This window comes from Balaenoptera physalus, assembly GCF_965194825.1.
Source record: "Balaenoptera physalus genome assembly, chromosome: 15".
Classification (NCBI taxonomy): Eukaryota; Metazoa; Chordata; class Mammalia; order Artiodactyla; family Balaenopteridae; genus Balaenoptera; species Balaenoptera physalus.
In genome coordinates, this window is record NC_138894.1 from 43,608,782 (window position 1) to 43,623,837 (window position 15,056).

General features: G+C 41.1%; 1 protein-coding gene across 1 annotated transcript in view; it reads left to right on the top strand.

Annotated features, from left to right (window-relative positions):
• Nucleotides 1–7,366: 7,366 nt before the first annotated feature.
• PELI1 (pellino E3 ubiquitin protein ligase 1) overlaps nucleotides 7,367–15,056 on the top strand; it is a 130,409-nt gene continuing 122,719 nt past the window's right edge. The window contains exon 1 of the mRNA XM_082426641.1: nucleotides 7,367–7,446. The gene's annotated coding sequence lies outside the window, so the exon portion shown is untranslated. The remainder of the gene's footprint in view (nucleotides 7,447–15,056) is intronic.

Consider the following 15,056-nt stretch of genomic DNA (forward strand, 5'->3'; position numbering starts at 1 on the left):
AAGGAGAAACTCAAGTTTTATGGGTAAACTGCTAAGAGCAAAGCTTGGGAAATACCATCCAGGATAATGTACATTTTACTCAGATTTTCAGAGGTATGTGGACCCCAAAAGGGTTAAAAACGAATGCTGTGTATACTATTTTGTGAACTGCATTTTTCACTCAGTACATCTTGATCATTTATTACATCATCAAACTTTCCTCTGCAACATCTTTTCAAGTGGCTATAAGAATTCCATTGCATGCATGTGCCATTGTTTATTTAACTCTTCCTCTAAGATAGGGCAACCTAAATGTTAGGTTACCTCCAATTTTTTGCTATTATCAACTCGTAGCTAAATCTTTGCATAAGTCCTTAATTATTTGCTTGGAGTAAATTTAATATTTTGAAGGGATCAAATTATAGGGGCCAATATTTCCAATTGTATTTGAGAAGAACATGGATTCACACATATTTTACCCAGGCCTGAGATCATACCCTTCCTTTAATTCACAGAGCACAAACCTAACAACTTCAAAACATTTAACAGCATTAACAACACTTAGCATTTTAATTTACATTCATTGAGTTGCTTTATTATTTCTTCATCTTGCCTCAATCAAAGCAGCAAAATGTTAGCAATGTTTAATTAAAAGAAATTCTAAAGGAGCCATCTGGGAATGGCAGGACCTTGGCCTATGGTACATTCCTGACAGTGAATATTTAAAATACTTGTCATGATATTCCTTCTAATTCTGGAGAGTTTTTAAATGTATGCAATTGATAATCTTACAAAGCAATCATGAAACCCTCCACTATGTTTCCAAGAAAAGTCTCTAGTTTTCTAGACTACTAAGAATTTTAAAAGGTCAAAACTGAATACTTTTGATTTCTTACCTCCTAAAAGGCAAACCAGGCTATTTGATGGCATGTGTGGTCCAAAGAGAAAAGAGCTTCTAAAATTAGTATGAAGCCCATCCTACTGTGACATAATAATGAACAGAATCACTGATTTCATAAGTAATAGGACTCGGGGTCTATGGGAAAGTCAGCTTGGCTGACATTCCTAGAGGAGTGAAAGTTCCTCCAAAGTTAATGGTAGAAACAAAAGATGAGGAGCTACGATGTTCCCACCTAGAGGAAACCTTATTGTACAGGATGCATTTCAGCAGTGGCCGTTCTTGAAGGGCAATGCATCTCAGATATTGAAATGCTATGGGACGCAGTGAAAAACAGTACAGCTAATGAACTTCACTGAACAACTTCATCTGTGATAGCTATTTGTGACGTCAGGCATTCTGGTATGTCAGTCATTACCTTGAAAAGCTTTTTTAAAAAAGTGATCCCAATCTCAGAAAACACAAATAGATCCCCAATCTGTAAAACCCTCACTGCTCTCTTTAATCTTTCAAACCTACATGTTGTCAGGTAAATTTAATGGATAAGACAAAGCTCTTAAGATGTATTTGGATCCCTTACAATTGAGATCTGATAATTAAGGGACTGGGAAGAAAACGCCCAACAGACAAGAAATTGTTTCAAACGTTTTATCCCGTTTTCGTGTTTCTAATAAAATTTGGTTTCCAGAGATGATACCAGAAGAAGTAGAGGAGTGGCTTTAACAGTATTCCTGTGGGTTTGGGGTTTTTTGTTTGCTCATTTTTGTTGTTGTTGCTTTGAGTTTGGGGTGTTTTGTTTTGTTTTGCTTTGCTTTGCAAGTTCAGGTATTTAACTGTTGTTATTCTTCCAAAATGGTAGTTCTTCTCCCTTTAGTCCACTGCTTCAAGTCACTGTACACCATGTTTTGAACAACACCTAGCACAAGCCAAAAGCTTTATGAAATGGACACTGCTCACACTTGATGAAATGGAGCATTAAGACCCACTAGGGAGCTAATGATCCTCCACCAATGCTTTTCAGCAGTTTTCCTCTTGGTCCCCAGGGCTGCTCATTCTTCTTAGGATATACTCTTTACATATCTTTGACTATGGTACAGATTCTTTGAAGACCTTCCCCTGGTATCCCTAAGACAACTAAGTTTCTGAGACATTTGCTACATTAATTAATGCCACTCAAACAGTAGAGATTAAATCATCCCAGGCTTCCAGCCAAATGGAGACTCTTCCCTCTGCTAGGTCACCACAAAAAGGAACAGAAGCAAATGTACACACATGTAAAAATACCCATCAATTCCAGAACTGCTCACAACACAGTCCCAGAAGGCTATCTTGTTACTAAAAGATCCCAAATGAAAATATAAGAAAACAGGTTCCCCACCCAAAATAGGGTAAAGTTTCAACCTTTGGAGAGCCGGCTCCAGACAGGGTAAACACGATACTGTATGTGTTCAGAGCATGCTGTTATCTCATGGGCTGGCACAGGGACCAAGGAAGATCTGGCTTGGGAATCACAGGAATGCTGTATCTCAGGCTCATGGATGCACTTGGCAGAGAGCCCAAACACACGAAAGTTCTATTGTCACGATCGTGATCTCACTGTGGGAAGACTCCATGTTAGGTCAGGTGCCACATTTGAAATAAAAAATAACAAGTATGCGTCTCTGAGCTAACAGTGTAGACCTGTGTGGACCATGCCATGCTCCAACCCAGAGAATCAAGACCAGTTTAGTAGAGCAGGAAGAGGTCATTTTCCAAACTGGTTGAATTCTAACAGAATTTCCTAAAGGACAGGAAGGAACTATGCTATATTTCCCTGCAAACAAAGTAGAGTGAGCAAGGATGAAGAAGCACTCAAGAATGAGTCTTAGCACACAGACAATTAAAGAAACTTGTAGGTGGAGATAAAGGCATCTTAGAGGTGGCATGGAGTCTCAAAGGGGTGCAGATGAAGGAAATGTTTAGAATAGTGCATCCACAGGCCAGGCACATCGTGCCTCCACCTGCTCTGCAACTCAATAAATGTTTATTGAATTGAATTAATATGATCCTTAGCACTACAATGTAATCCAGGGCCTAATTAGCTAGTCCATGCAAGCCTTCAGGAAAGATCATTCTTAATATGCCTCCATTTTATATTTGGAGAACCAGAGACATGAAATGGTTAAGTGACATCCTCAGGTCACCCTATGAGTTGGAGGCAGAGCCAAGACGAGAACCAGATGCACAAACACCCACCGGCCACCACTGAGCTGGTCAGCCACTGATGAGGCCACTTGCTGAGGAGGCAGGAATCCAAGATAAATGGAATTTGAGGTCTACACTCAGAGATTTTTCAGTTCCCTCAACAGATGAAGAAACTTGAATTAACTCATCAAAGTCTCCCAGGGGCTGGCTCAGGAAATTGGAACTTCCAAGGTCAAGTGATAAGCTATGGAGGAAAAGCTCTAAGACGGCACAAGGAAGACTAACTGAGGAGTGGCAAGGTCCCACAGAAAGGGTACTAGCTCTGGAGGCTCTGAATCCAACTCTACCACTCACCAGCTGTGACCCGAAGCAATTTAATAACCTCTCCAAGACTCAGTTTCCTCATCTGTACAAGGAAAATTGTAATGGCTATCTTGTAGAGTTGATGTGGATACTGAAGATGTTATATAAACCCCTAACATGAAGACTAGTCCATAATAGGCACTCAGAGACAAACCAACAAACAAAATGCTAGTTACAGCCATGATTCCACAAATTACAGCAGAGCTACATACATTTAGAGGACATGTGAATGTTTCCACCGACTTGATGAAAGGAAATGTAAAATCATTAATAAACACATGGACAAGACATTCAACCTGCAGATCACAAGGATACTTTTTTCAATGTGGGAGAAATGCTGTCCAGCAGCTTATGAGCAGATGTCACCCTGGAGTGGTGTCCTTGACACAGGGCAGGATGCCTTTCACTGTCTGTTCTCCTCCCTCTCACTCTCTGTTATGGCTTTTAATATATAATGTTCATCAAATACACCACATACTGCATGGTGGTATATCCATATACCATACAGACTGCATTTTTACTACAGACTCCCAAGATTGAGGGCAGATGTAATAGGCACTTAAATTTGCCCAAAGACTTAAGAAAGGGTTAAATTACTTAATGCTGCATCTAATGGTAGGATTTGTGACAAAATTGGCTACTGAAAATACATTTGGGGGTTCTCACCTTCCAAACCCAAACTGCATTAAACCAGCATGTTGAGCTGCATTTGGAATTTTATTTGACAATATAATGGTTGATATTATCTATACCTCCGTATCAAACAGAAACCACCCCCTTTTCACATGGAACTGATTTCAAAGGGAGTTACACTTCTGAGGGAGAGATACTCCAGAAATCTGGGCCCGGGAGCCTCTGAAACTGCAGATGTTAAATAGTATCTGTGTTGAAAGAACCTCAGTGGTCTGCTGATAGCCTTGAAATATGCACCGGTTACACCTCTCTTGACCCATGAAGGTAGTCCAGGTGCCATTTCAAGATCTGCAGTAATAGGGTGACCACTTAGAATAATTTAAGAATTATCTGCAATGAGCAATCACATGAAGAAAAACAAAACAAAACAGAGGATAGTGAAAACAATCGACTCCTACAGCAAGTTAAAAATCTTTGCAACCTTCTCACTCCTTTAGGTTGATCTAAGCCAGAAGACTTCAGGTTGAGGAAAGCCAGGAATATAAAAGCCAGGGTAGGCTTTTAAATTAAATTTACCAATTTATGGTTTCCTTTAACACGATCAAAGCTAAACTTTCCAAGGGAAGTTTTCTCAGTAATAAAGGCAAGCCATTCCACCTTCAAAGACTTTTTCATGTCTATTCAACAGCTTTGATTGCACAGTACCCTGTTTTCTTCAGAAATTAAATTTCACGTTTGTAAGTTTTGATTAACAAACTAGTGCTAGTTTCCCAGATTCATGCTCAACCCTGAACAGCCTAGGGGGACACTGTGAAGTTAGGGAAGTTTGTAAGGGCTCTGCCTTCTCTGCCTTCCCCTAAATGTTGGTGTTTCACTCAGCTCCATCTTCCCATCTTCCACCCTCTTCTTATCTTACTTTTCAGATATCCAAATACCTACTGGACATCTCTGCCTGGATATCCTATTCTCAAATTCATCATGCACATTAGGGAGCTCTTCTTCTCTACCACATGTACTCCTCTTCCTCCTTTTCATTTTCTTTTACTGGTGCCAAGATTCATCCAGTCACTCAGGCCGGAAACCTGAGCACAACATAAGAGCACAGAGGAGACTCCAAAGATAATAGCACTTTACTGCAGGGTAGGAAATCAGGGAGGTATTCCAAGGGGCATAATGTTATTAGAGACACACCAAAATGAGAAAGAGCATAGCATGGGTATGATTTGTCAGGATAGAATGGGATCTGCTGAGATCACAAACTCCATAATCTCAATGGCTTTTCTTCTCATTAAAAAAAAATAATCCAATTCCAGTTGGTCCACGTTCCTGCAACAGAAACTCGGGATCTAGTCTGCTTCCATCTTGCAAACCACTGTCTTAGATTCCTGCACTTCCTGAATTATAGACAAGAGAGAATGACCACGAAGAACTCAGATCCCCTCTTACCTTCCTTGAACCAGAAGTGCCATATCCCTTCTGCTCACTTTTCCGTTGTCAAGAATTTGCTCATTGTCCTAACCTAACTGGGAAATATCTTCTTAGCTGCCCAGGAAAATGAAATGAAGTAGTGAACACAGCACTGTTTCCAAAACCACATGTTTAGGAGACCATAGGAAGACTGGAATGCCTGGAAATCAATGGGGGGTGGTGGGGGTAATATGTCTTGTGGGGAAAGGGTGGGTGGACAATGTCAGAAGAGATAGGAAGGTAGGTAAAGTCAAAGCCAACATAACTAGAAGGACTGGGTGGGGTTCAGAGCCTGAGTGCTGTGCTGTGGATAATGGGATTTTAAAGATGGGAATAGTGCAAAGACAGGGAGACGCGGTCGATGGAGAATCCTAGAGCTAAAACTTCTCAACCTGAGACACCCCAAGGAAAGTGCCAGCTCCTACTCCTAGGGCCTGCCTGAGGTTCCTGTTGCTTTAAGAGTCAGTGGAGTGCAGAGTAGGGTCTGGGACTCAGCTTAAAATCAAACAAACGAAAAATCGAGTTGTGGTACTGTGATCATGATCGCTGTGTGATCCTTCCTCAAGCGGATTGGTTCCCACACTTCCCCACTGGCACCCCCCTTCTCAGCTGCATCCCACCTCCCACTGCAGGCTGACCTCTCTGTTCCTCCCTGTTCCCTCTGGGTTCAGCCTGACTTTCTTCTTGCCTTGGGTGGATGTGGTTTCTTGCCTCCTTTGCTTCTCATGGAACTCCACCTCCAGCAACATGTACTCCAGCTGACTTCCACTGTTTTACACTCAGCTGTCTTCTGCCAGTCCTGTCCAGTCAAAAGACAAAAGAACAACAACAATAACTAACACTTACTGAGTGTTTAATACATGCCTGGCATTGTACAAGCATTTTATATTTATGATCATATATAGTAGATAATATATGCAACCACCATACATTAATATATATGTTATACCTGATTAATATTAGATTATTTTATATTACAGTATCATATTTTATGTGTGTATATATAAATAAATCCAAAAATAAAATTTCATCCTCAGACTGCCATGATGTAGGTGGTATTATTACCTCCTGTTATGATACAGTTGAAGAAACTGAAGCAAAAGCAGTTAACTTGCCACATTCATACAGATTTAAGTGGTCAAACTGGAATTTTAATTCAGGATGTCTGTTTTTTAACCACTACTGCTATACTACTACTAAATAAAGATGATGGAGAGGAGGGGAGACAGACAAGATGGCCTGATGATCTTAAAAACAAAAACAAAAACAAAACAAAACTGCTGTGAGGAACAGTTGTGATTAGCCCTGAGGAGGCATTAGAAAGAGTCTCCATGGAGAGAATTGCAAAGGAGGAGGTGCCACCAAAGGATAAAAGCCTCCAATTATTCACACAAGGGGTATTTGTTTTCTTAAAAAGGGACAAACTCCTGGAGAGGATAATGCCTGAATTTTTGTCAATGGAATTTCACAGGCCCTGGCAGGTGGGTGGCAGGGAGATTTGAGCCCCTCCAATGACAGCTCCTAGGCCCTGCCTCAGCGAAGTCCATTCGTCTTGGCAAAGCCCCTCCCACGCACGCACAAAGTGCGGTCTCGAGCCGGCGTGAGGCTGGACGTCTTGTCAGCCCCCCAAACAAAATGAGAACTGTTGCCCCGGCACGCAGCTGGCGCGCCCATTCGGCGGATCCCAGCTGCCTGGAGTAGAGCACGCTGAGGGGCCACGCCCCTAGATGAATATTCATGACCGCCTGTGCTCAGAGACCCGGATTTCAAAGCCTCTGAAGGGATTAGAAGGAGCGTAGGGGCTTCCAGATAAGGAGTCAGAAGGAAGGAGGGAGCTGGGCTTAGTCAGGGCTTGCCTTTGAGGACTACAAAGAGGAGAGAGCACATGGAAACTGAAGTCCACGGTTGCTAATCTAGGCGAGGTAAGATTTATAAAGGGAGCTCGCTGCTCCTTGTAGTTCATCGTCTTTCAATGTCCCTCCACACCAACAATGTGCAATTACTAGTGTTTCACAGACAAGCTCTCTTTGTAGCACTGGGAAGCATGGAAACAACCGAGAGTAAGCTTTGTATTAAGTGCTTGCTTCCTAACTCTTATCCAGGAAACAGCTCTGTGTTAACACCGGACCCCTCACAGAGGGTCCTGGCAGGTGTGTTAATTTGCACGGTCTACTGATCTTTTGACGGTTATATGGGTGTCAGGCTATGTCATAGGCTAGAAACTTTAAACTTTCAAAATACATGTACTCTTAGATCTAGTTGGGACATAATCAGGGAATTAACCACACCTGTTACGGAACCCAGGTTCGGCTGCTCACTGCTCTTAATATAAGCCACTAATTCAAGAGGCAAGTGTCAATAGAAAGGAAAGGTGCTTTAATCAGAAAAGTTGGCAATCTGGGGAGATGGTGGCATGGTGTCCAGAGACCAACTCCGAAGATTCTGCTCAGCCATGACAGTTTTTAAAGGGAAAAACGGGGGTGGTGGTGAAGAACCTCAATGAATCGTCGAGGCAGGAAGTTCCGTTCATTAAATGCAGCATCTTTCTCCCTTTAATGCAGACTGGCTGACTCTCTCTCCAGATGTTATCTTGCCTGAGTGATCTGCCCGCAGGATTGTTTTAGGGGCACTGTTGGGGTAGAAAGCTCGTCATTTTTTAAAAACTGCTTAATTCTTCATTCGTACTTCTTTTTAATCTGGGAAAATCAACAGGTTAGGCAAGGCATGGTGTGCATTCAGGAGAGCATGGTCAGGAGTTAGGTTAAATTGCCTAGTGATCTTATTCCTATAATTAGGTTCTTTTAAGGTTAGAGGGGTACAGAAATGGGCAAGCAGGAAAGGGGCAAAAGAGCTGCTTTCAGTTCCCTACTGTCAAACATCATTTCATTTCTGTGAGATTAGAGCCAAAGATCCATCTTCTGTAACTTCTTCGTGCTGACATAGGGCGCCGTATTCTCAGAGTGGAATATGTCAACATGGGTCTGTAACATCTCTTTGCTGACAATTTTAGTTGCCTGCTTACATAGACGGGCAGAGCAAGCTGCAATTATTTTTATGCCCATAAAGATATAGATTATTATGAGCAATAATGTTAATCCCATTCTCTTAAGGCCAGCTCTTGGAATTGTGCTAGCCATAGGTTCAGTACTGCTTAAGTTGGAGCAGCCTATGTCATGGCTTCAGTCTGGTCATCATGCAGTTATCAGTAGTTTTTTTTTTCTTTTTTTGTCCTCTTGTGGCAGTTACAGTATCTGTAAAACGACTCAGGAATGTGCATCAGACACTGCGTCTGTGACTCTATTGTCTTAATCATCAACTGCTCGGTTTTGTACTTGGGGAGGGCCCTGCAGGGTTCTGCTGGGTTCCTTATCTATTAATACTCATATTTGGCTCTGTTATTTTTACTGACGGAGAAATTTCCCAGCACAGATCATCTGAAAGAGTAGATAGTACCCAAATGCATTTCATTGACTTGTAATACAAGTTGGGCTTTCGGGAAAGTGCCTTCTATTATTGTTGGGGCCATAAGAGTTCACTTTAGAGTTCACTTAACAGAAATTGCTGGAAACTTTGTTGAGTGCATCTATTCCATTAATCCCTCCATTAAGAGAGAGGCTCTGCTTTTTACCTACAAAGTGGAAATGGAAGAAATAACATTATGGAGAAGAAATTAAAAAAAGACAAGGGAATACGGTGTGAAAGTACTTAGCTACTTTAAAGGAGGGCAAGCCCCCACCCCCTACCCCACTTCCATCCCAGAGAACTGGACACATATGCAGATGTAAGGGTAGAATTACTGTGAGCAGCTGTGAGATCTGAAGTAGGACAGGGACCAGACCAAGGACACAGACAAATGTGCCAGTAATCATGGATTCTGGAAATTATAGACTGATAAACTTGCCATTAATCCCCAGCAAAGTTCCAGACTGGATAGTTAAGCAGGCATCTCATGAGCACTTTAAAACAGATGACCATTAGGAACCAACAAGAGTTCACCAGGAACTGGTCAGGAAAAGTTTATTTCCTTTTTATTTATGTATTTAAATGAAGTGCTTGACTGGTACATCAGAATGCCAAAAATAAAGAACAACTTGACAAAAGGACAACCTATTTATCTCCTTCCACCTTTTTTTTTTTTTTTCTGTGATGGATTCAGGTTTCAAAATTATCAAATTGAGCATTTGGCAGCCAAAAGAGAATAGATTCTAGAGCTAGAAAGAACTGAGTTTGAGTCCAGGCTCTGCAACTTACTAGATCTGTAACACTGGGCATCTCTGAGTCTCAGTTTTCACAACTGCTAAATTGGAATGAATATCTACTTCATAGATATGAAAGAAAACACAAATAGAGCATGCAGCACAGGTACTCAAGAAAGGGCAGTTATTATTAAGATACAATTTAAAAGGTAAAAATTCAAATATGAGCTCAGGAAAGAGAAGAACTGAATGAAGTAATTTATATAAAAATAATTTTTTTTATATTTACTGTAAGCTCAGTGTGAAATAACCAAGGAACATGTTTCAGGTGCAAACTAAAGCTTATTAATATAAGTAAGTGTAAGTCAATAAGAAAGAGTCCCAATTAATTCCAGTTGGTCAGATCCTACATAAAATTCTTTGTCCCTTTCTGATTAGCAAACTTGGAAGGTAGCAAGGAAAAATTAAACAACATCCAGGATGGTGGAGACCCAGAAACCGCAATATCTGAAAAATAACGGAAAGAAATGGTGTTTATCTAGGAGAAGAGATCCCATAATAGCTATCTTCTCATATTTGAAGAGCTATGATGGGGAATAGGGTATTAATTTGGTCCGTACAGGTCCAAATAGTAGAATTGGGACAAATGATTGGAAGCTGCAATGATAGATTCTGGACTCAACATGTAAGCTGTTCAACAATGCAGTAAGCATTCTTGAAAAATAGCAAGCTCACAATCACTGAAAATATTCCTGCAGTAGACAGAAGCCAGCACTCAAAGATAGTGTAGAAGAGATTATTACACTGGAAAACAGAGTGGCCTAGTCTTAGATTAGAGTTAGTAATATACCACATATATGCCACCACCCCAAACCGTGGCAGGCATGACTAATCAATGAAAGTTGTTTTTCCCCACTGAGCTAAACTCAGCCTGGCAATCCTTTTCAATGCAATGCTTCAAAACCACCACCACCATTTCATCAGAGTTGACAGCACACCTAACCCAGATGAATCCTTATGGTCTCTAAAATCCGATAACTTAGAAATTTCCCCTACAGTATAACTATAAAATATGTCTGTAAATTAACTGGAAGGGGAGCCACAGTTAAGTGCAAAAATATTTCCGGATATCTGTGTATGTGTGTGCGTTGATGTCTGTATGTGTACCTTTGTGTGTGGGATATATGTGGGATAGTACATAGATGCTTTAGTCCTACCCTAAAACAGAAATCACATGAGGGAAATAACTCATTATGCACAAGAGCCCTTTAATAGTGAATCCCAGTTGGGACATGCCAATAGTTAATGACACTGCTTTATGAATACCCACCCATTTCTTCTGTACAAAATTCAAAACGTTTCTTACCCTTTCCCACCCCTTAAAAAATTTCAAATTCACTTTGTATGTTATAACTTTTGGGACATCAAGGGCAAGTTGATATTTAAAAAAAAAGAGAATTTGGAGGGTTGGCAGAGTTAGGGCTGGAGTACCTAGTAAACCTTAAGAAAAGGGAGAGTTATATTATTAAGCAGAAGTAACCAAAGAGAGGTCAATAAGAGACTAAATTACAGTGTCCAAAGATATAGCAAACATAGAGTCCAGGCTAATGAATGGGCAGCAGGAACCTCCTAGAAAGGGCTACAGTTGAAGCCAGGTGGGTGGTAGCCCAAATTTTGGCTCCCAAGCTGGAAATCAAGAGGAACAAAGAACCCAGCCTAACTCCCAAGGAGAGGAACAAAGATGCAAAGACAATCATTTGGTGAAAAGATAATCTTTTCAATAAATCGTGCTGCAATAATTGGTTGTATGCAAAAAATAAAATCGCTCAATCCATACCTCTGACCATATTTCAAAAATTAACTCAAAATAAATCATAGACCTAAATATAAAACTTAAAACTATAAACCTCCTTGACAGTTTTCTCTCTCAAAAAGATTAAGCTATTTAAATTTTAAAAGTGAGTCTGTTTAAAATATATATATAAGTAAATAAGAGTATATATAAGTAAATAAGAATACATACAAGTGGGATGCAAATATGCAAAAATGATGAAGGTGGCATCCACCACTGCCCTTTGTCACACTTCCTCCAAGGGCTGGGGAGGGTAGCCTAGCCCCATCCAGGCAGGGTGGTGTTTAGTGCAGAATTCTACTCTCAGGAGGAAAGTTGGCGTGCAAACTAGGAAACTCTACTGGAACCCTGTCATGTGGGTGTGGGAAATTTTGTTGGAGGAGAGTGAGAGGAAGCTGCTGTCTGCAGCCTAGAACTTCCCAGCTCCCAGGATCTCGAGTCTAGGAGACAGGAACACGAATCCTAAGATGCCACTAGTCAGTGCTCCTGTGGCTACTTTTCAGCAGCCTGGCCTGACAAAGTGGGCTCAGCTGGGCAGGCCAGAACCTGAGAAGTAAAGCTATCAATACCTGCAGCTAAGTGAGCTGAGGAAGGCAGGAACTGAGGAAGGTGTGTGCTGCTCATCTCACATCTTAAATTCCTGGACATTAGATTATGACACCAGTTACAACATCTTCCTTTATCAGGATCAAACTCCAATATGTCAAGAATTATAAAACAGGTATGTGACAAATATTGTAAGGGACCTCCCTACCTCACCAATTGATTTTCTAAGAAAGTGACAAAATATTCCTTCTTTACCCATACAATTCTTATAAAGGCAACACGTTGTAAAGCTTAAAAGCATTAGCTGTGGTGTCAAGTTGCCTGGGTTTGAATCCCAGCTCTGTCTCCAATTAGATGTGTAAGCTTGGCCTGGTTTCTTAAACTCTCCAAACCTTAGTTTCTTCTGCAAAATGTGGATAATTAAAAAAAAACCCTCCCAGAGATAGATGATGGTGCTTCTGAAGGTGTTTGTTTTATGGTGCATTTAACACAGAGTAAGCACTCAGAGTTACAGAGCTGGGAGGGGACTTAAAGATCATCGAAAACCTCTTACCTGCTGCACTCATAGAGCAAGGCCCAGAGACACTGGTGACCTACGCAACATCCCATAGCTCAGTTAGGGTGCAGACCTGCTTTTCAAAAATTGAAGTACTGTCATTTTTCATTTCAGTTTCCTTTCCTCCCTTGGTGGTTAGGATCATTTTCCTGGTACCTCCTCTTCTTATGCCAGGCTTAGAACAACTTGCACCATATTTTACTCTGATTTTCCATGCCTTCACTGTGACCCTGCATTCTTTTAGCACTCCTACATTGTGAAAACTGAACACCATCTGTCATTTGATCAGTGCACAACAGTCCCTTAAGAACTTAGTAAATGCTTTTTCTATGACGCATCCTTTCCTTTTAAGCATAATACAATGTTATAATTTAACTTTCAAGACCCACTCAGGAGAGAAGGGATGATAAAACAGGTCCATACATAAACATTCTCCCCCTAGGCAGCATGACTGTAAATATACCAGGATGTGCCCTTCTTGAGCTAACAACAAATTACCTAATGATCTTCCACTTCCAGGCTTTTAAGAGCCCTTCTCTCAGAAAGAAAAGATGGTGTGTTGGTTTCTACATCATCTCTTCATATAATGGGCATAAGCTGTTATTCCATAAAGATCATCTAGTCACACAAACGAATCCAGTTGGAAATCTCCTTTTCCTTCGATTTTCTCCATGTCTATAGGGTAGAGTCATAAACTACAGCAGGTTTTACTAATAACAGCTCACCAGAAGGACACGCTATTTGGAAATTAGGTCACATCTTAGGGCTTTCTGCCAGACTCACACACAGGAATAGTAACATCATTGCCAGAAGTATCTTTGAACACAAAGCACAACGACAGATAATGTTGTTCTCCTGGGCGATGCTGAACGGCTAGATTCCTTACAGGGTCTCTTGGAGTAGAAGTTTCCTGACAAAAATAAAGGGGTTGAGGGGAATGCTTTCAATGTCTGCCTTTCCAAAATAGTCTACTCCTCTGTCCATTTTCTTATTATATTTATATTCCCTGTGCCAAAAATGCCTGGCACGGAGTAGGGGATTAAAACGTGTGGAATAGAGGAATGAACCATCTATTTTCTTTCTCTTCCTCTGTTATCCCATCACCATATTGCTTCAGAGAAACAAATAAGGTCAGGCTTTCCCAGTGAAGAGCTCAGACTCTCCCTCTGGGTTCTGTTCCTGGTGTTTGTGGGACATTTGGTCAGGGCGACATGTCATCACGTGGCCTTTGAGTGCTCAGCACACTGTCCTTGTCACACCACATGTCCTTCCTACCTTGGAGAGGGATGAGTTTAAAATCCCACTCCAGGTAACCCTGGGAGCACGCTAGAACTGTAGAATCTCAGGTCTCACCCCAGAATCAGAATCTGAGCTTTAATGGGGTCCCCAGGAGACTCATGCACACATTCAACTTTGAAAAGCACGAGTATAAAGCCTGCTTGAATGATGCATCCTCCAAATACTAACTGCCTGCTGGTCTCTTGAGACGTATAGCCTCAGAGTACATTTTGAGTAGACAGTTATTTTCAGAACAGAAAGAAAGACAAGGAGCCCACCAGACTGCTGGTGCTTGCAAATTGACAGCAGTCGTTAGATACATGGCAATGGCAAGGGACGGAGCATCTGCTTCAGGGGACCAAGGCTCACAGTGGGCCCAGGCAAGCAAGCGCTATTCACTTCTGTACATGTCAGCCAGACTTTCAAACTATCCAGGGCCCCTTGCCATTTTTCGTCTGTGTGTTTCATAAAAACTGTTGCCAAAGCATTTCAAAACTTAAAATTACAACTGAGTGCCTAGTTGTCTATTAAAAGAATAAAGCTCCTTGGGGGACACAAATTTCCATTCCAGAAGAAATCAATAGAAAATTTTAATCTGTCAGTGATAAATCATTGTATGTATTGATTTACATGGCTTTTAGGGCTCTTAGCAGCAACAGGGGAAAGGCTAATCTTTCTGGAATGTGTGCGCACTTGGAGCATAGCCCTAGGGAGCAGGGAGCTTGCCCGTTAGTCAGGAGTGTGTTATAAACAAATTATAGGCAAAAATTCCTTTAACATGATAGAATTCTCCATTTCAGCTACTCTTTAGCATTTATAAGGCAGACAATACCAGGGATGGAACAAATGTTTAACAACCATCTGCTTTGCATGCACAGTTGGACAGAGCAATTCACATGCAGCGTGGTGCTTTAGTCTTTCTTTTAAAATACTGCCAGCAGCATTGTTCATGAAACCCTCTCCTTCAGTGCAAACTTGAAAAAAAAAAACCCAAAAAACGTGCCATACCACTATTCTACTGGTTCTGTTTTAAGAGACTGATACACAACTGCTAAATAATGGGAGAAAATACTGGAAACATCTATGATATACATTCCTTTGTAG